This window comes from Staurois parvus, unplaced genomic scaffold (assembly GCF_062004578.1).
Source record: "Staurois parvus isolate SC_StPar_1 unplaced genomic scaffold, SC_StPar_1.0 ptg000133l, whole genome shotgun sequence".
Classification (NCBI taxonomy): Eukaryota; Metazoa; Chordata; class Amphibia; order Anura; family Ranidae; genus Staurois; species Staurois parvus.
In genome coordinates, this window is record NW_028317929.1 from 14,688,410 (window position 1) to 14,710,337 (window position 21,928).

At 43.0% G+C, this 21,928-nt stretch overlaps 1 protein-coding gene across 2 annotated transcripts in view; it reads left to right on the forward strand.

Annotated features, from left to right (window-relative positions):
• Window positions 1–955: 955 nt before the first annotated feature.
• Window positions 956–21,928, forward strand: part of AFF4 (ALF transcription elongation factor 4) — a 145,676-nt gene continuing 124,703 nt past the window's right edge. For both annotated transcript variants that reach the window (XM_089673041.1, XM_089673042.1), the window contains exon 1: window positions 956–1,261. The gene's annotated coding sequence lies outside the window, so the exon portion shown is untranslated. The remainder of the gene's footprint in view (window positions 1,262–21,928) is intronic.

Consider the following 21,928-nt stretch of genomic DNA (forward strand, 5'->3'; position numbering starts at 1 on the left):
TCCACTCGACCTATCAAAAAATGAAAGTCAGCAGCTACAGAAATTGTAGCTGCTGACTTTTACAAAACAGCCACTTACCTGTCCCTCGGTCCCATGGTGTGCCCCCCGCAGCTTGTTTCACCGGCCATCCTGTATTCCAGGAGGCTGGCATCTTCAGTGTGGGCACCTGGCTGTGATAGCTTGCGGCTTCACAGCAAGGTACCCACTGCACATGCGCTTCCTGAATGGTCCTGTAGTCTTCTGGGACCTGTCACGTGTCCCAAAAGACTACAGGGAGGGAGGACATCTTCTGTTTCCGCTCGCCGCGGTGATCGGACCGGAAGTGGGAGCGGGTACTTGTCAAATTCGGGCACCCGCTCCCCAAAGGTGCCAATACTTAATGCGGGGGTGTGGGGGAGCAGTCCTTAAAGTGGAACTTCCCCTTTTGAGTGCAGCTCCGCTTTAAAGTAGCGCAGTGCCTAACAGGATGAATGGCCTGGTCATGACGGGGGTAAAATCTTCCAGAGCTCAAGTGGTTAAAGTAGTCTTTTTTTACCCCCCCCCCCCCCTTTCGTTTACATTTTGATAGATGGGGTACCAACTGTAGTGAATGGTGTTCCCTTTTTGTGACTATGTTCACATTAATGCAATGCTCACAGATTCCACTAGATGGCACACCAATCTGCTTACATTCACGTTACGACACTAAAATCAAAACAAAGACTTCCTCGTGTAACATTTGCTTCAGAATCACATAGATTCAAGTTAGGATGTGTATCCCTAAATTTGTTATCGCTCGCAAGAGCATTCAACCAATAATATGGCCACCAGATTCTTAGCAGGCGACACAACGCTCCAGTAACCTGCCCTCTGACCGGTTAACTGTGCGCATGCGCCGTCTCGCTCTGCCTAGCCGGCTCGCGCCTAGGCCCAGAGAAGGCTTGGGAAGCGCCGCCTTGTGGGAACGTCACGTGACTGTAGGGGAGCCCCTCCCAGCACTAGCTGAGAGACGCCGAGACCGGGAGAGAGCAGAGACACCGGGAGCTACGGAGACACAGGTTATTCTAGCACCGAGAGGGGAGAGACACCCAGCTAGCGAATAATGAGGAGGCTGGCCGCGGGTGGGACATTGAAAGCGCGACGGAGGTGCTGAGAGGAGACACACTGGGCTCTAATCCCCCGGACCGTCCGGTGGGGGAGGAGGAGGAAGGAGTAGACTTGGCTGCTGTGGCAGCGCCCGGGCCGGAGGCCTCACAGGAGGTGGAGACTTGGAGGCTTGAAGGTAAGGACATGGCCTGGACTGTGGACTGTGTCCGTGGGGCTGCGCCATCACACAAGTGTACAGGGAGTGCTAGCTTCCAGGATCACCTGCCCCTCCTCCATGGCTGTTGCTGACCTGATCACCCCTCAGCAGGGGGTCCCTCTCCTCCTCTTCATCTCCCCCATTAACACATGTGTTGTCACCAGGCAGGGAGGGATGATGTGTGATGGGGGGGTAACAGACATTCCCCGGATTACAGGCAGCTTTGTTTACACTCCACAATCAGCCAGGAGAATCTAGAGGGCCTCTGCCATCAGCACTGGGTTTCCCCACGTCAGCCAATCACATTCATACTTGCTGCCCTAGAAAATGGCAACTGGGGAATTCAACTTTGAATCAGTGTGGGGCAATATAGACAGTTTACATGTCAAACAGTTTCATTCTCCCGAGTTTATACCCCAGGATAGGGACATTCAGAAACCAAAAATGTAATATACTGCAGCCTACCAGTTCTTATATTTGATGGCGGCATTTGTTTTTCTTTTTTAGGTTTTCTTTAAATTTTCCCTGGTAATCCAGCCAGCAAGTCTGTTGTTTTTCAACAGAACAAGGTGCCCTGCAAACGTAGCCATTAGGCACCTTTCACACAAGCAGACTGTTTGGGTCCTCCTGTCCGTTTTTCAGGTGGACCTGTTTGGACTACCCATTGTTCTCTCTGGGGAGGTAGATGTAAACAGATACATGTCTGTTTTTTCAGGTGGGCCCTGTTAAGACCACCCATTGTTCTCTTTGTGGAGGTGGCCGTAAACAGATGTGTCTGTTTTTTCAGGTGGACCCCTTCGGTTCACCCTTTGTTCTCTATGGGGAGGTGGATGTAAACACTTGTTTTTATTATTTTTTTTTTTTTTTAGGTGGACCTATTCAGACCACCCTTTGTTCTCTATTAGGAGGTAAATGTAAACAGACGTGTCAGTTTTCAAGTGGACCCTTTTGACCACCCTTTGTTCTCTATGGGAAGGTGGATGTAAACAGATGTGTCCGTATTTTCAAGTGGACCAGTTTGGACCACCCTTTGTTCTCTATGGGAAGATGGATGTAAACAGACATGTGTCCGTATTTTCAAGTGGACCAGTTCGGAGCACCCTTAGTTCTCTATGAGGAGGTGAATGTAAACAAACGTGTCCGTTTTTCAGGTGGACCCATTCGGACCAACTTTTTTTTCTCTATGGAGTAGTGGATGTAAACAGACATGTCCGTTTACACTCAACCCGATTTGGTCTGCCAGAAACAGACAGATGGGGATACGTTCGCTATCCGTCTAGCACAGGGTTCCGTGGAGCCCTGTGGTTCCTCCAGAGGTTGCTAGGGGTTCCTTGACCAATTTCTGCCTCTCAGATAAGTTCCCACTGACAACATTGATCTTTTTAGCTATCATTAAGGGGATATTTCTTCCCAGTAACCACAAGTATAAGGAGAATTCTTCGCACTGATGATCACAGTAATGTATCATGAGTTGTAGATATAGTCATTTTTAGCAGAGGCTTCCTGAGACTGGAAAGTTATCTTAGGGGTTCCTCTGTCTCGAAAATGTTGAGAGAGGCTGGTCTAGCGGATCAGATAACAGTCGGATGTAATCTGACAAAGCAGTCTGTTTACATATGACCGCTCCGTAGTGAACAGCAGGCTGTGTCTGTGGCCACTTTGCACAGGCAGAGCAGACACAAATGTTTTATCTGCCTGCTCAATGGGGATCAGTGGACAGATGTTCTGAGCAGGCGGATCCAATTGATGGAGTCCGCTCCATGTGAAAGGGGCCCTGGATGGTTGAGAGAAACCACAGACAGGAGTGCTTACAATGATCATATTTTATTCATGTTAATCTTTTATACCAAAAGGAAAAAAAAACACTGTTGCTGTACTTATAAAGTGTGATCTGGAGTTCAGCTTCAGTTTGTTAGTGTATCTAAGTCTGCTAGTACATCTAACGCTCTCCTCCCAGACTGACAATTCTGCTGTCCAAAGGTACCCCCTGTGCTCCTTCATCTAGAGGGGGTGTATTGTAATACAGGAGGTGTGTTGCTGGCCAGTTCACCAGGGGGAAAAAAGCCTAAGAAAAAAAACCAAATACAGGCACCACATCTTGGTAAGGTGCAGTATATTACATTTTTGGTTTTAGGTTTAATACCGTTTAACATAAATGACAGCTATGCTCATATGAGGCCAGTGAGCTTTAAATATTCCAAAATAAAGATTTCTACTCTTGTGTTTAGCTTTGTGAATTGGGACACTTTGGAGAAATCGGTGGAATGTTTTGTACATCTACTCTTTTTTTGGGCGGCTGTCAGTTCCACCAGACTCATGCTTTCATCTGATCATTTTTTTTTCTTCCTTTGTCACTGGGACTCAGTTTTTTTCAATCATTTTTCTGCAGATGAATCTCACGGGGAGTTATCATTTCCAGCCAGAGCATTTTGATTTGTTGTCATTCCCTGATGGCAATGAATCCATCTGTTTGGGTAGTTAAAGCGTTAATTGAATAGTAGGGGGAATACGCATGGTGATGTCTAGTTTCCAAACCTGCTAATGTATAGTTGATGGGATTTCCAGTGCCTGGACAGCCCCATCAGGATATGTAATGTGTGTCCCTCCCCCCAGCCCCTATTTATAACGGTCTCAGTGCTGACATGAAATGTGTGTCAAGCTGGAGGGGGGAGGTTAGACAGACACTTTGCTTTTGACCGTGGCCCGGGCAGTCCCTTTGTGGTTATTGGTTGTGAATTCATCGTTAAACATGGTTTCCTGATTCCAGTAACACGGAGTGAGGGGGAAAGCCTGCGTGGAGACATTTTTTAGGTGTGACATCCTCTCTGTTTGAAATGCTTTTATTATATATTTTTTTAAGTAGGAAACCCTACTGTTGGTGTTGATCCTTTCACAGATTTGTACTGAACGAGCCTGCAGACCTCTCATCTGTTAATGCAGCCTGTCTGCCTCAAACGATTCCTTTGTGATGACAAGTTGTAGCAATATACAGACAGAGACTTGAGAGGAAATACACATCCTCCTCTTACCAGTCTATTCCCCTTTCCATCTCTTATTTTTTTTTTTTTTTTTTTTTAGAGCTCTGTGTATTTAGGCTTGTCTGCTGCTTCATGTTTTTGTGCAGTCCTGGAATAAAATAGCGTCTTTTCAGGGCTCAGCGTGTGCTGTGATGGGCTGAATCTCCAGTAATTGACGTCATGGCTTTGTTCCTAAACTTCAGGCCAGTGAGCATGTCTGTGGCATCACTGATGGGGGATGCAAGAATGGAGACATAGGAACGCAAAGAGATGATGCTGTTGCCATCATACTTGATTTTTCTAAATTTGTGGATAACAGACTTGTAAATGGATTCAAAAAGTGTCTGTTGGCAATAAATGGTTTCCATCAACAGACACATTTATTTCTGTTTATTTTCTAACCTAGGAAATTGATTTCTCTTTGGAACATGTTGTTTGTGGATCAATGGATTGTTTGCTTTGCACATATTCATGAGACGATGTTTGGGTTTGCTTTTAAGTACTGCAGAAATGTTTACATAGTTTATTTTCCTGCTCTTCTCATGAAAATGGGAACATTTCATATAAGTAGCTTTTAAAGTTCTACTGTTTCTCGGCAACTGCAGCAAGTCTTGGTGATGTCTGAACAAAAATGTGAGATTTTAACATTAACTGGTTGGTTCTTACTGTTGGCCACTGAAAAGTGGCTTCCTGCAGTTGCTGGGAAGCCCTCTGGCTGAACCATTACATTGTACTTCAGAGGTGCTTGTAGGTGGTATCTGTAAGGGTGGACTTTCACCTTTTTGTCCTCCAGCCTGGACTTTCATAGTTTTCTCCCCCAGTGCTGTAGTCACACATCTTTCTGCCGCAGTGGAAATGGTTTCATTCTCTGTCACATAAAGAATTGAACCAGAAGATTGAATTTCTTGTAATGACTGCACAAATGCACAGTTCTTGAAATGCTACCAGAGTTCTTAAGGTTGGCCATACATTATACAATTATCTGCAGATTTTCTGCCCAATTTCCTTTAGATTTACCTTCAACTATGTAGTGCAAGGGCCTGCCTAATTGGATACAACTGAAAGTGTTGTTTAGGTTTGTCCTCCTATTATATGGTTTTTGGTAAATCTAAACCAAAAATCTGCAGATAATTGTATAATGTATGGCCAGCCTTAGGATCAAGAAATTAGAGGATTATTTATATTTCATTATCCTCTTAGCTGCTATCACCTATATATTTTTGAGCTGTTTGGATTGATGGACCTTTCATTTGCTTTACATGCCTGCATGAATAAACTCCTGACATTTCACAAGGCACAACATTATATATAATTTTATTTTTATTTTATTGATCTGTACCTTTTCCTTATTAAAAAGCAGTCCTTGTGAATGGAAAGCCAAAATGTTTGGGTAAACTAGAAAAGGACCTGTAGGTTTTATGTTTTGCGGATTGTGTGCCATTGGGGAAATTTCCTTTTAACTTCCAAATATCCCAAAGTAAGGGGATTTTTTTCTCTTAGAGGCTTGTCCATGGATCAGGTGTCCCTGATTAAAGATTTACCTTTACCTCTTGTTCTAGGAACAACTCTAAAATGTTGGATTTGCCCTCACTTTGAAAGTATTGAATGTACTTAAGTGGGACACAGACATCAATATAAACTTGTCAGGGGGTAATACCCCTCCCTATGCCATCAAAAACTAAAAAAAAAAGTTTGCACAAAGAAACGCTTAAAATCCAGTCAACTGACTTCCTAGACCAGGAGTGGGCAACTGTGGCCCTCCAGCTGTTGTAGAACTACAACTCCCATGAGGAATTGCAAAACTGACAGTTACAAGCATGACTCCCAAAGGCAGAGATGATGGGACTTGTAGTTCACTAACAGCTGTAGGGCCACAGTTGCAGGCAGGAGGAAGCATTTTCTTAGCCACTTCTTCCAGTAGGGCTCATTCACATGGCCATTCATCACTCAGATCGGTGTATTTCTGTCAGGTATGGCCAGGTGTTTATGTACTGCTGTGGCTGCTCACAGTGAGTAAATCAATGACAGGCTGAGAGGCTCCACAACTGTTGTCCTATTATGCATATGGAGTGATTACCTGCAGTTAGGGACAAATGAGCAGGTTTGGACACAATCTGCGTACAGAGCTGCCCATCTGTCCATACATTCAAGTGACAAACCCAGAGTTCCAGAAAGTAAATAGAGATTCATCTGCCTCTATTAACCACTTGTGGTCTGCACACTAGCTTTACTACTACAGTGTGACCCTGTTGCACTGGATCACATAAATATATACTTGAGCCAGCATTTGTGGGTAGGCAGTACGCACGTGCCTGCCGCTCTGGCTGTGCTGTCATCCGCACAAGCTGATCAGCATGTCCCGGCCTATGATTAATGTCCAGGACCCACTGATTGGTTGAGCGATTTATTGAAGAGAGCCCTGTGTTGGTAAACAACACAGGACTCTCTACAGACAGCAGCTGTGTGTCAGTTTTTTCTTCTCTGCAAAGCATTGATTAAAAACAGGCACATCACTCCGTAAAACCTGCACACATTACACACAATAAACATTGTTAGGCACACAGATTGGGCCTGTCTGTCTGTTTTTCAGGCGGACTTGATTGACCCACACATTGTTCTCTATGGGGAGGTGGATGTAAACCGACATGTGTCCATTTACACCTGACTGTATCTGATCCGTTAAAAGCAGACGGATGGGGGATCAGTTACCTATCCATGTAGGAGATCAGATCAAATGACAGTTGTATGTAAACAAATCGCCTGTCTGTTTACATCCAACTGCCCCATAGTGAACAACAGGCTGTGCCTGTGACCGCTCTGCACAAGCGGAGTGGACTTGAACCTGTCATCCGCCTGCTCAGTGGGGTTCAGCGGACAGATTCCCACTGAGCAGACGGATCCACTTGGTGGAGTCCACCAGTCTGAAAGAGCCCTAAACCATTTGATTGTCCCCAGATGTTAACCCCTTCCCAGCCAGTATTATTGTATATACAGTGACAGTGTATATTAGCACTGATCACTGTATTAGTGTTGTGGAGATGTCCGTGTCATTTAGTCAGTTCCCACAAAGTAAGTGTCAGGCTGCCCACCATTCTGTCACAGTCCCACTATAAGTTGCTGATCACCACCATTAATAGTATTTAAAAAAAATGAATATGAATTCCAGTATTTATACCAAAATGTATGAAGAGATTTGATTTTTTTTTTTTTTTTTAATTGGATACGTTCTATAGCAGAAAGTAAAACATACTGGGTTTTTTTTACCAATTTTTCTGTCTTTTCTCATTTATATATTAAAAAATAAAAACCCAGTGATGATTAAAGTGATTCTTAAGGCTTATTTTTTTATAGAAAAAATAACAAACATGTCTATACTTACCTGCTGTGTACAGTGGCTTTGCACAGAGCAGCCCTCTCCTTGTCTTCTTGGGTCCCCTGCTGGTGCTCTTGGCCCCTACCTCTTGTCTCCTCCCTCCTGTTGGGTGCCCCCTCAGCAAGCAGCTTGCTATGGGGGCACCCGCTGCACCATGTGTCCTTTCACATATGGAGCCATGACTCGGGTCCCCCCCCATATCTCATTGGCTCACTGGCTGTGATTGACAGCAGTGGGAGCCAATGGCTCCTGTTTCTGTCTCAGCCAGTGAGAAGAGGGAGTCCCGCGATAGCCGAGACAGCAGTGCTCATCGCTGGATCAAGAGGGAACTTATTGGAAATATTGGGCAAGGGGGATGCTGCACAGAGAAGGTTTTTTTACCTTCATGCATAGAATGCATGAAGGTAAAAAATCTTGAACCTTTAGAACCACTTTAAATACCACCAGAAGAAAGCTCTATTTGTGTGAAGAAAACGATACAAATTTGAGTTAGGTACAGCAATTGCAAGTTAAAATAGCGCCCTACCGAATAGCAAAAAACCCCCGGTCATGAAGGGGGTAAATTCTTCTTGGTTAAAAATGGCCATAATGGAAAGAAAAAGCAAGTTATTAAAATAAAACATCTGCACTTTAAGTATTTGTTTGAAGATTGCCATTATATTTCTAAAGGTGTCTTTTCTGTTGTAATTCTTATGATGCGGCTTCTTGTACACTATGTTTTAAAAACACAACTTTTAACCACTTCAAGTCCGGATACTTTCACCCCCTTCCAGTCCAGGCCAATTTCCAGTTTTCAGCACTGGCACACTTTGACAATTGTGGGGTCATGCAGCACTATACCCAAATTAAATTTTAATCATTTTTTTTTCACACAAATAGAGATTTCTTTTAGTGGTATTTGATCACCACTGTTTTTGTTTTTTTATTTTTCATATAAATGGAAAAAATACCAAAAATTATTTTCTTAGATTTATTGGCAAAATTTTATAAAAAAACTTTCTTCATAAATTTAGGCCAAAATGTATTCTGCTTAATTTTTGGGGTAAAATAAAAACAAAACCGTTTATATTATTTAGTCTGAAAGTTAGAGTCTGCAAACTATGGGATATGTTTCTTAAAGTTGGTCAGTTGAGACCCTAAAATGCCGGATGCTTGTGTAACATTTATGACTGTGATCAGGACATTGGCATGACATAGTGGTGATCAGGATGCTGGTATGGGGTATAGCATTGTTCAGGATGCTGGTATGGGGTATGGCAGTGATCAGGACATTGGTGGGATGATCAGAACGCTGGTATCGGGTATGGTGGTGATCAGAACGCTGGTATTGGGTATGACGGTGATTTGAACATTGGTATGGCGGTGATCAGAATGCTGGTATCGGGTATGGCGGTGATCAGACCGCTGGTATCTGGTATGGCGGTGATCGGACCGCTGGTATCGGGTATGGCGGTGATCGGACCGCTGGTATCGGGTATGGCGGTGATCGGACCGCTGGTATCGGGTATGACGGTGATCGGACCGCTGGTATCGGGTATGGCGGTGATCGGACCGCTGGTATCGGGTATGGCGGTGATCGGACCGCTGGTATCGGGTATGGCGGTGATCGGACCGCTGGTATTGGGTATGGCAGTGATCAGAACGCTGGTATTGGGTATGACGGTGATTTGAACATGGGTATGGCGGTGATCAGAATGCTGGTATCGGGTATGGCGGTGATCGGACCGCTGGTATCGGGTATGGCGGTGATCGGACCGCTGGTATCGGGTATGGCGGTGATCGGACCGCTGGTATCGGGTATGGCGGTGATCGGACCGCTGGTATCGGGTATGGCGGTGATCGGACCGCTGGTATCGGGTATGGCGGTGATCGGACCGCTGGTATCGGGTATGGCGGTGATCGGACCGCTGGTGTCGGGTATGGCGGTGATCGGACCGCTGGTGTCGGGTATGGCGGTGATCGGACCGCTGGTGTCGGGTATGGCGGTGATCGGACCGCTGGTATCGGGTATGGCGGTGATCGGACCACTGGTATCTGGTATGGCGGTGATCGGGATGCAAATATGGCGTATGGTGGTGTTTTTGTGAGCACTGGGACAGGTGCTGGCTGAATGTTTTCTTAGAGACTACACTGGGGCAGTGATTGGGGACACTAGGGCTAGCTGGCACTGCAGTCTTTTTCTGCCTCTAAGCACCACTCTGTTAGCCTGTTTGTCCATGCACACATTGGTATCGGGTATGGCGGTGATCGGACCGCTGGTTTGTCCATGCACACATTGGCATTTGCAAGTGTTTAGAGGCAGGGAAAAAATCCCAGGTCCAGGACGTACAGGAGAAGAGTGGTTTGCATAAAAAGTCTGATGCACGTACTGTAAATGCACTTAAGTGATACGCTTGTTTAGCGCTATAGCATTCATTATTTCAATGGCCACAATTAAACTTCTAGCCCATGAAATGAATGAATGCCCAAGTTCTTGACACACTTGAACGCTGTCTAAATGTGCCTAAATGCATTTGAAAAAAACGTTGCTTTCTCCTGCCAGGAATAAGGCGTTTAGAAAAGTTGCAGTGTGCATGAGGCCCAAGTCCCCATTCACATATTGCATAGCACAGGGGTCCCCAACCCCTGAGCTGTGGACCAGTGCCAGTCTGTGCCCTGTTTGAAGCCACGCCATGCACAGGACTCAAGGAAGTGAGTGGCGGGAGAGCAGACACACTGCATCACTGTTGGTCCGTCTCCATAAATTCTAAATTCTCATAGGAGCGGAAACCTGTAATGTAATGTGCATGTACCAGTTTCCCCACTCCTGAACTTGAATGCCGGATTCCTAGGAAGGCCATAGTGCTGGGGAGAGGCTGCAAGAGGCTTTACTATTCCTTAGTAAGTTCTTTCACTGCACAAAACCCTCACAAATCGACAAGCTGTATTTGGTGGCTGTGGTGACTAGTTACAGGAACAAGCTGAATCTGGAGGCTGTGGTTGCAGGTTACAGTGACAAGCTGCATCTGGTGGCTGGCTAACGACAAGCTGCATTTGGTGGCTGTGGTGACTGGTTACAGTAACAAGCTGCATTTGGTGACTGGTTACAGTAACAAGCTGCATCTGGAGGCTGTGGTTGCAGGTTACAGTAACAAGCTGCATCTGGTGGCTGGCTAACACCAAGCTGCATTTGGTGGCTGTGGTGACTGGTTACAGTAACAAGCTGCATTTGGTGACTGGTTACAGTAACAAGCTGCATCTGGTGGCTGGCTAACACCAAGCTGCATTTGGTGGCTGTGGTGACTGGTTACAGTAACAAGCTGCATTTGGTGGCTGTGGTGACTGGTTACAGTAACAAGCTGCATTTGGTGACTGGTTACAGTAACAAGCTGCATCTGGTGGCTGGCTAACACCAAGCTGCATTTGGTGGCTGTGGTGACTGGTTACAGTAACAAGCTGCATTTGGTGGCTGTGGTGACTGGTTACAGTAACAAGCTGCATTTGGTGACTGGTTACAGTAACAAGCTGCATCTGGTGGCTGGCTAACACCAAGCTGCATTTGGTGGCTGTGGTGACTGGTTACAGTAACAAGCTGCATTTGGTGGCTGTGGTGACTGGTTACAGTAACAAGCTGCATTTGGTGACTGGTTACAGTAACAAGCTGCATCTGGTGGCTGGCTAACACCAAGCTGCATTTGGTGGCTGTGGTGACTGGTTACAGTAACAAGCTGCATTTGGTGGCTGTGGTGACTGGTTACAGTAACAAGCTGCATTTGGTGGCTGCGGTGGCAGGCTAGTGATCAGCTGTATTTGGTGGTTGTGGTTACAGTGACAAGCTGCATCTGCTGGCTGTGGTGACAGGCTAGTGACAAGCTACATCTGGTGGCTGTAATGGCAGGCTAATGACAAGCTGCATCTGGTGATGAATGGCACCCAGTCGTATGGCATGTGTTTTTTCTGCGATTTTGAATTATGACCAGAATTGCACCATTCTGCTACAATTCCTAATCGCTCTAGTGTAACAGGGCCTGAGAGTGAAGTTCCCAGACTGCAACACTGCAGCTTTGTAGCAAGTTACAAGGTGAGAGAATACAGTAGAAGTAGATACTGACGCTGAATAATTTCTGAACAAAGTTAGCACTGGCCTTCTGAAGAGCAGACAAAGCAGTGTGAGGTGCACAGTGAGTTCTGTAACAGAAAAGAAATAAATGTGAGTGTTACACTCGCACAGTACTTATGTTTCTGATATAGGTTCATCTTAATGTTAAAGAAAGATTAAACTCCGAGTTTGTCCCAACTCTCTTACTGCCACTTTTGTTGGACAGTTTGGTCTGGTAAAGGAAGTTGAGAAATAACACTTATTTGATAAAAGGGGGAAAAGGCCTAAAAAAGGAAAAATTAATGCACCCACTACATCTAAACTGCAATATATTCAGTTTTTGAGTTTACCTAGGGATGCAATAATACTGTTTTTTTTAATCACTAAATATGAGTACCAATACGTTCGGTCAGGTACTCTCTGATAACGAGTACCGATACTTTGCCATGCAATTTGTGTTAATGCACACAGGAGCAGTGCGGAAACCGCATGTGATTTGGACAGAAAATCACATTCCTGTTCAAATCACATGCTAATCTTTGCGGTTTGATTTGCGTTCATTAACGCAAATCGCACCGCTAAATATCGGTTAAGGCATCGGTAGTATATTCACGAGTACTCATGAACATACTCTGTATCTGTGCATCCCTAGGTTTAACTGGTTTAACCACTTCAGCCTCTTTGCCAGATTGAAGTGGTTATACCGGAATGATGCCTGCAGCTTCCTTTTTTTTTTTTTTTTCTTTCTAGCTAAAGATGATCTTTAATGTAAAAGCGATCCTAGCAACTGGATCTGTTACAGGAGACGGAAGGGGTTCAGTTCTCTCTCCTGTCCCACCAGGGAGCCCGGGACTGAAGCCGGCAGTTCTGCTGATTGACCATAGAGATTACCGAGGACTGTAATGTCCCCAATCATCTCTATGGTCTAAGAAACCGGAAACAATGAGTTTTATTGTCACTTTCAGTTTTGCCAGGCTGTACACATGCCACTACTGGTTTGTAAAAGCTTCAGATCAAACCAATCTGGGCTTCGAAAGGCAGGGAAGAGATCTGTTGCTGCTCCAGCTATCACAATGAATGTTGTTTTTCCCTTGTGATGGCCATTAAAAGGATTAAAAAACAAACAAACTGGAGACAGTGTAGAAATAAAAAATATTGTTAAAATAATTAAATAAAAGTTTTAAAGTGCCTCAGAATACCCCCCCCCCCACCCATGTGTTCGCATAGGCGAACACATTTGCAGATCATGCACACATATGTAAACTTGTTTGCACCACACGTGAAGGTCTCGCCGGGAATGTTACAGCGTGAGCAATAATTCTAGTACCAGACCACTTGTGTAACTCTAAACTAAAGGTTTTTAAAGCGTCGCCTATGGATAATTTAAAGTGTTACTAAACCCACAACAGTAAAATCAGTCTGTATATTCAGTAAAGCATACTTGTTATACTCACTGTGGAACCTAAGAGGTTAATCCTCTGCATTGCGTAAAAAGGCAGTTTGATCCTGACTTCTCTGCCCCTCCTCTTGTTCAAATGTCCACGCTGACAAGACAGACTGAACCCATAGCCCTTCTGCCCATGCTCAGTTTAGTGTGTATTGCTAGATAGTTTTTTTGTTTCTTGGGAGAGTGCATGTGTTTTGCACAGGGCCAATCAGCACTGTCCAGACAGAGGTCAGGGGTTTTGCATCCTCCTAGAGCAGAAAGAGAACTCTTCTACAAGCTTTAACCAGTGCTCAGCAAAAGTCATAAGACTGCTCTAACGACTGATGAGAAAAGGTATTTAGCAGTTTATATTTACTAAAATAATTGCATTTCCATGTTGTGTGTACTGTGGGAGACCAGATATAGTGAATGCAGGGTCCTGGGTTTAGTAACACTTTAATGTACTGTAGTTTGTCGCGATTCTACAAGCATGCACAATTTTAAAGCATGACATGTTAGACATCTATTTACTGGGCGTAACATCTTTTATATTTTACCAAACACTCGGGTATTATATTGTGCTCTTGTGCATTTTTTCCAAAAACCACTGTGCAAATACCATGTGACATAAAAATTGCAGCATCCATTATTTTATGCTCTAGGGCTTCTGCTTAAAAAAATATATAATGTTTGGGGGTTCTAAGTAATTTTCTAGCAAAACATTTTACAAGTAGGGAAGGAATATCAGAATTGGTTGGGGGTGAAGTGGTTAAAGTCATACTAAGCATACAATGTTTAATCTCCATTATCCCTTCCATTTATTCATAAAGATGGTGCCACTGTATTTAATATAAAGAATCATCTGAGTACCCTATTTAATCATTGCATTTCAGAGGTCACATGATGTTTTCCCAGGTCTTTCCTGTCGTGAGGGAAAGTTCTGAGGGAGGAAATTCTAGTACTCTGCTGATGTATGAATCTGTGTCAGCACAGCACTGATTGGTGCTGTGCCATTCACATGACATTAGAAAAAAGCCTATAAGAATAGAGAATCAAATTTAATGTTAGCAGTGTTTTAAAGCTTCATAGAAATCTATATTTTAAAGTAAATGTTATCTTTTTGCAGTAGCATGCTGTAGGCAGAGTCGACTGACAATAGCTTTCATTTTGTTCACACTGAGAAGATATCTGGAGGATGTTCTGCCAATCATAGGCTGTATCACTCTCCTCCAGCCTGTGTGTATGTGTTGGGACTTATAGGGAGGTGAAGACTCAATCAATCACCCTCTTATATCCTGCCCCCATAGTTTTTAGCAATACAAGGAAATGGAGGAGGGGGTAGGGAGGGGACTGTCATTTACCACTGTGTATAAGTCCCACATATGTGACTCTCTAGTTACATGGACTGCACAGTTAAGAAAAAGGAGAAAATAAACAGCTCAGTTGATGTGGCAGCGGCTTGTCTTTACAATCTCAGGCTCCACTAGTGGATAAGTGAGTACAATGTAATACAAAATGTATTGAAAGTGTTTAATGACACTTTAATACTGCTTTATCGATTATCAGTTAGGCTACTTTCACACTGATCCGCCACAAAAACACAGCAAAGCTTATAGGCGTTTTTACCACGCTTTTGCCGTACTTTCTGAGTGGTTTTTAAAGGACACATGACTTAAAAATTGCATCAAAAGCGCTTCTCAGTGGTGTTTTTGAAGCACTTTTCAGTAGTTTTTAAGGCATTTTTCAGACGTTTTCCATTGATTTCAATGAGAGGAGACATTTTTGGGGTGTTTTTTTAACTCGCCAAACATGCCCCAAAGATGCTGGAAGCAGGAGTTTTTACACCGCAAGCGCAATGTTCTCAGTGTGAAGATATACATTCACATACATAGGGAAGCATTTTTCTTGAGCTTCTCAGGCACTTATTTTAATGGAAAAACGCTTCAAAAACTCCTCAGTGTAAAAGTAGCCTAAGACTCCATGTACACTGGACACTTCTGAACGATGGAAACGGACTGCTGGAAAACATAGGTTAAAAATGTCTGTTTAGCTGCATTCGCATAACTTGTTTATGTGTGTTTTGCATTTAGAAGCGTTTTTTTAAAGAAAAGCACAGGAGAACCTCCCAAATGCCCAGAATGCACTGAAAAGTGGTAAATTGATAACTATTTCAGACTGTTTAGAGAAATACAGAGAGTAGAAGCAGACACAGCAGTATGTGTTGAAATTAGCTTATAGGTGAGTTGCTCATTAACATTTCTTTTGTTTCCAATGGTGGGAAAGGTGTCTGGTGGAGTGAGTCCATAAGGCCACCTGGCAGGGGGTCTTCATGAGGAATTTGAGGTGTGAATGGTCATTAACATATCTTTTGTTTCCAAGAGTGGGAGAGGTCTCAGGTGTGAATTGGTCATTACAATGTGTGACAAGCTTGGTAGAAACATCCTGTTTTTAGTGTTTTGTCCATCCAAGTACCTTGAAAATGCATTGCATGCATTTTTTATGATGAATAAAGGCTCTGGACAGCATTGGGAACTGGAAGAGTTAAAAAAAATTTCAAACTCTTATAAGCGCGATTTGCTGCATTTAGCCGAGTTTACAAACGTTTTGCGCAAAACACGGATAAAATCGACTGCTGAACGCAAGTTTTCTGCGTTAAAAAAAATGACTGTAAACTCAAATGCCTGTAAATGACTGTAAACAAAGATGTGTACATGGACACAGGAAAACATTAGGGGGAGTTCAGGGGCTGCTGAAGAAAATGCTGAACAGCTCCTAAACGTGAGTTTTTCAGCTGCAGTGTACATGAGCCCTAAGTTAGGAGATTTGTTCTGCCATTCTTTCACAGAGTAGCAAAGCAAGGATCATGATGGCAGATCCAGACCTGCACCTTCAAGGAACAAGTAAAAGTAGAACTATAGGCAACAGGGAGGTTTTTTTTTTTTTTGCCATCTATGACCCATTGGGGAGATTTCCCTTTGTTTCTTGTTCCATAGTCAAAACAGAAAATGAGAGATAATCCCTGAAAATTAAGGGAATTCCTTAGGGACCCCCAGTGTCCCCATTGGAAGATTTACCCTCTATTACTTTTCTGGAGACAATCCAAAATTTGGGGTTTTCTTTACGATCACTTTCAATGTATAATGGTAAACAGGACTTAGCCCCCCGGTCACATCAAAGCTGATTTTGAAATCTTGCGACTTAATGAAGTCGCACAATTTCAAAATTGGGTGGCATGCTGATTTCAGTTGTGATTTGCAAGATATCTGACACAGATGTATATGCAAATCGCAACAAAAGTAGTGCATCTACTACTTTAGAAATCAGTGCGGCTCCAACCAAGCCGGAACCACCCCGATATGACTGCTCTGATAGCGGACAATAGGGTGCGACTTGGTATATGATTTTCAAGTTGCCTGGCATGTAAATCGCACCCGATGTGACCGGGGTGTTATTGCGAGGGTGAATCTTCCTAACAGGACACAGACAGCAATAAAAGCCTAATGGACATTCTTATCCATCGCCACTCTGTCCAAAACTGAAGAAAAAATTGTGCCTTTTAGTTATACTGTAGCAGTGGCAACTGCCACATTTCTTTTCTAACAGAGGTTAGCCTGAAAGCATGCATATAGAGCTGTATGACACACGCCCAGTATTAGAATTTTTTTTAACAGGTTGGACAATTAGTACATTGTTGCAGATGTTGAATTCTTAGAACAAATAAAATGCTAATCATTTGGGTTTTCAAACAGATCTAAAGAAAAAAAAATGTAAAGGTTAATTGTACTCTTAGTACTGTTATCTTCCATGTCTTACATTTTGCCCTTCTCTGTTCTACAAAGATATTTGCTGTGTGGCCTGCTGGAAGCAACACAACCTCTTTTTCAGAAGGATAACTTTACTAAAGGTAGTCAAGCTGCTGGCCTCTTGCTCCCTCTTTATTTTGGAGTGTGGCCGTGGCAAAATGTCACAGAAGAGGCAGCCAGTTATACCAGAAGAGAGTCCAAATTGGCAAATGGGTATGAGTCAGGGTTGTAATTTGAGAAAAGAGGGTCTAAAGTCTGCTTGTTACTTTCATAAACCTTTTAGAATGTATCCTTTCTGAGATTGTAAAGTATCTCTTGGTGTTCACATAATTAACCTCCCTGGAGGTATTCCCGAGTGTAGCTCGGGGTTAACTTTCAGCACCACAAGCGGTAACTCCGAGCTACACTCGGGAATACCCTGCAGCGTTGCTCCGGGATCCCTTCTGCACTTACCTTGTCCTTCGCTCCCGCGATGTACTCCTTGCGGTGTCCCCGGCAATATCCTCCGGCCGATGCCAGCATCCGTCTTCCGGGTTCCGTTCCCGGAGACGTAACCGGCGGGAAATGTACGAATTTTAAAAAGTGACATTCACTCAATACACTAAAATCACATAGTAAAACATTACTGTATCAAACCATGTCCCATACATTGTATCCCTAGTGCTTTGTCCTGTGCCAGATTGTCAAGTAGCTGAGTCATTGGCCCAAGACGGGCAGATGGTTTAAGAGCAGAGAAGGTCACAAATGGATGTTTAATAAAGGAGGGAAGAGACTATAGGGCTCTCTGCTGTTGGAATTTCACCTATGCAAGGGCTTGTAAGTTGAGAGGTGCAAAGGGAGTGTTCAAAATTGACCAAAAAGTTAAAAAAAATTGGTGGTGGAACCAGTCTGTCGTGCTAGTAAGCATAGGTAGAGGCCTGGTAGTTAAAGTGATAGTAAACGTATGCTGTTTAATATGCTGTGTCCCTTCTCTTTCTATATGTGGATGATGACACTGTAATTATTTTAATTTAAAAAAATCTAAGTACCTTTTTCTTAATTAATATACAGCTTCTAGTCCTTTAATGGTAACCTAGTCAAAATAATAAAAACCGCCTTTCGGTTGCGAAGTAAAAATAAATAAGATCAATAAACTGTTTTAAATTATCAAACATATTTGAAATCAAACTTTTTTATTTTCTTGCAGCAACATGGCGTGGGATTTCTGCCAGTCACAGGCCATGTCACACCCCTCGAGCCTGTGTCTTAGGGTATGAAGTGAAGCCTCTATCAGTCAAGATGCAATATCCCACCCCCATTGTGTTTAGCTGGATAATGAGCATGGATGGAGGAGGGAGGAAGGGGCTGTCATTTACCACTGTGTATATGCTACATGTGTAATTCTTTAGTCACATGGGCTGCTCAGAGGGGATAGGGAAGAAATGCTCAGGATAGCAATACCACTAAAAACTGAGCATATGCATTAGCTGCCTACATTGTTCTGCAAAATACCCAACTGCATTGGGGACATGCACAGAATGGGGAGACAGAGAAAAGCAGGATCAACCAAGTTTTTTTTTGTAGAATACAGAAAACAAATCCCATAGTGAATGTGTATGAACAGCTTATAATACAGCATTTGATAGTTTTAATGACGTGGGCATTATCTGAATTATTTGCATCTGCCTTGCCTTTAGGCAGAGAAAGTATTTTGCGATTCAGTCTGGGGTGACCAATTTAATTTTGTTGTAGTCTCCGAAGCTATATCTTGGTTTGAAATGGGTACAAAAACTGAGGGACGGTGTCTGATGTCATGCCCTTCAGTGTTTGTTGAAGTGGATAGTAAAGTAGATCTGTTAATAAAGTATAGGGGTGGCCATTCCTGACCTTAAAATGCTGCCTGGTTATTCTGCTCACCTGCTGGCTTTAGTACTTTGAGCTGCTGGCCCAAAACAAGTACGCAATTTAAAGAAATGAGAACTCCTTAATAGTAAGCTTGTTTGGGATTAGTATGACCCCTAAGCAACTAGCATTTTCAGGTAATTTTGTTTCAGCTTCAATGTTTATCTTTTTTTTTGTAGAAGAGAGAGTCACTCATTAGACTTGTAAAACATTTTTTTCTGTGAAAGATCTCATCTACTAATTATCCTTTCACAAATGGCAGCAATCTTATAGACTGCAAAAGGTTGTTAACTTTTAGCTACGTATGTAACAGTGCCAGATCATATGGAAAGAATGCTAATGGATACAGGAAATGTGCACGTTTATTGTGTATGATTGTACTGATATCTTCAAGGGAAGCTTTAATGCTTTTAGGTCAAGTTTGTTTGTGTGTGTGTGTGTGTGTGTGTGTGTTTTAAGGCTTAATTCCAGCAGATATGTTTTAACTTTGTGCATAGCATAGGGAAAAGTTAAAGAGGAGCTCCAGTCATGTATGTAAAAATTAAATGAACTGAGACTCACCTGCCCAAGAATCCAGCGATTTGCTCACTGTTCTCCACCCGTCTGGGCCCTGGTGCCGGAATTTTAATTGTGGGCACCCAGATGTGACATCTTGCAGCTTCACAGCTGGGTGCCCACTGCACATGCGCAAGCCGCACAGCTCATTGTAAATGGTTCTGCAGTCTGCCTGGAACTGTCACGTATCCCTGAAGACTGCGGGGAGTGAGGGGGGAAGGAGGATTTCCACTACCTAGGCGGTCGAAGCAGGAGTAATTTTGGACCACTCCTCTTCACAAAACTGTTTTAGTGTAGCAATATTCTTGGAATGTCTGGTGTGAATCGCTCTCTTAAGGTCATGCCACAGCATTTCAATCGGGTTGAGGTCAGTGGGACTGTCAAAGTCCGGTACCCACTCCCCTTTTAGGTGAAGCTCTACTTTAAGGTATGTCGGGTTTTTATTTTAGGCTGTGACCCCATTTGGGAGACTTTTCCTTACTCCCTTTCTCTGTAACACCCATACAAGAAATAGTACTTGCTATTATTACCAGGACAAGCTGTAATGCCAACGATGAAATTGTCAAGTATAACCCCACTCTATTAAAAATGTATTTGCTAATTGTACATTTCAAGATCAGTATACTGGTAAATTGGGTTATGCTGCTGTCTTCAGGAGGAGATTGAGCACTGACAAAACAAAGCTGACAGAGAAGAAACCTTTCTATGTTCTGGCATCTGGTTTATCAGATTTGAAAGGCGGCCACTTGGTCTCCTGGTCAAATGTTTTTTACATTTTACCAGCTTCGCTCATAAGGTCTCCTAGGCACCCCATAGGCTCTGTTAAGCCCCCTGGTAACCTTATGGTTTTGTGGGCCTGTTAGCTTTGTTTTGCCTGGCTGCCCAACCCTCAACTGGACTGTTTTTAGACATCCCAGCGTACCTGAATACTTTTGTCCCATAATGTAAAATTCAGGAAGCAGGCATAGGAACCGGCAGGGGAACTGTAATGGCTTTCAGGAAAAATATTTTAAGGTCAAAATCTTATTTTCAGGTTTGTCCCCTATTGAAGAGAATTTACCATCACTTCCTGTCTTACATTTATTTTTAGCCAGGCCATAATAAAGTAATCTCTCACAAGTAGGGTCCCCCTGACCCACTTGTCTGAAATTGTATTGTAACTGTCTTGTTTCCCTTTATTCTGTATAGCACTGCCCGCACTGTTGGCACTATATTAATTCTGCATAATATAATCATAGTAATATTGGTTATAAAATCACTATATCTTCCCTTTTGAAGATGAGAAAACTAGACATGTATTAACCGCTTCCCGATCACCCTATTATTATTATTATTATTATTATACAGGATTTATATATCGCCAACAGTTTGCTCAGCGCTTTACAATATAAAGGGAGACAATACAGCAACAATACAGTTCAATACAAGAGGGATAGGATGACCCTGCTTCTCAGAGCTTACAATCTAGGAGATAGCAGATATACTGCTACAGGGTGGCACAGGTTCGCAAAATCACTTATATATACGTGATTTTGTATTTCCGGGTAGAGGGCGCTCAGTGCCCTACCCGCGCCAGTCAATCACCGGGTCCCGGTAAGTGATTGCCGAGCATCTCTGACGGGGAGGAGAACTGTTTGTAAACAATACAGTTCTCCTTGTCAACAGCCATGCAAAGCAGTGTGATTACAGTGAAGCACACACAAAAGTAAAACAGCACACAGTTAACCCTTTGATCTTTGGCCTAAATTTGTGATGAAATTTGTTTTTTTTTAAATTTTGTTACTGGACATGTTTAATAGCAAAATGTCAAAAATATTTTTTTTTTTCTCAAAATTGTTTTTTTTTATATAGCGCAAAAAATAAAACCCGCACAGGTGATCAAATACCACCGAAAGAAAGCTCAATTCGTGGAAAAAAAGGACATAAACTGTCAGTTAAAGTAATGAAGCGCCGTAACGCAAAAAATGGCCTGGTCAGGAAGGGGAGTAAATCCTCTGGAGGGCGGGTGGTTAAAATGTGTCCAACATAAAATGACTCAAAAACAGCAGCTGTGTACTTTGACTTCCTGTAATCACCTGTTTCTTCAGGCTGTTGTCACATGTCTGCAAATAAATTCTTTAGGCTACCTACATTATTTATCATCTTGTGGAGGAATGTTAATAAGCTTTTAGATCTATAATTTTTCATTATCATTGTTGTGTAAAATATGTAAAGTTGGCTAACATGGCCTGCCAAATTAAGACCAGCCCACAGCAGATAAGGCATTGGTTTTAGTGCTCCATTGTTTATATATTTATATATACATACACATACACACACAGAACCTAAAGGAATAATGGTAGTATTCTGGGAAAATGCAAAACCTCTGAATCCGAATCTACATGCTTCACACCTAAGCTTTACAAGGCCACCTGGGCTTTTCAAATGACACATACATTGTAGATACATTACAGCAAAAGGTGTTCAAAGTCTTCGTCACCGGTCACAACACTGCGATTTCCGAAGACCTTATT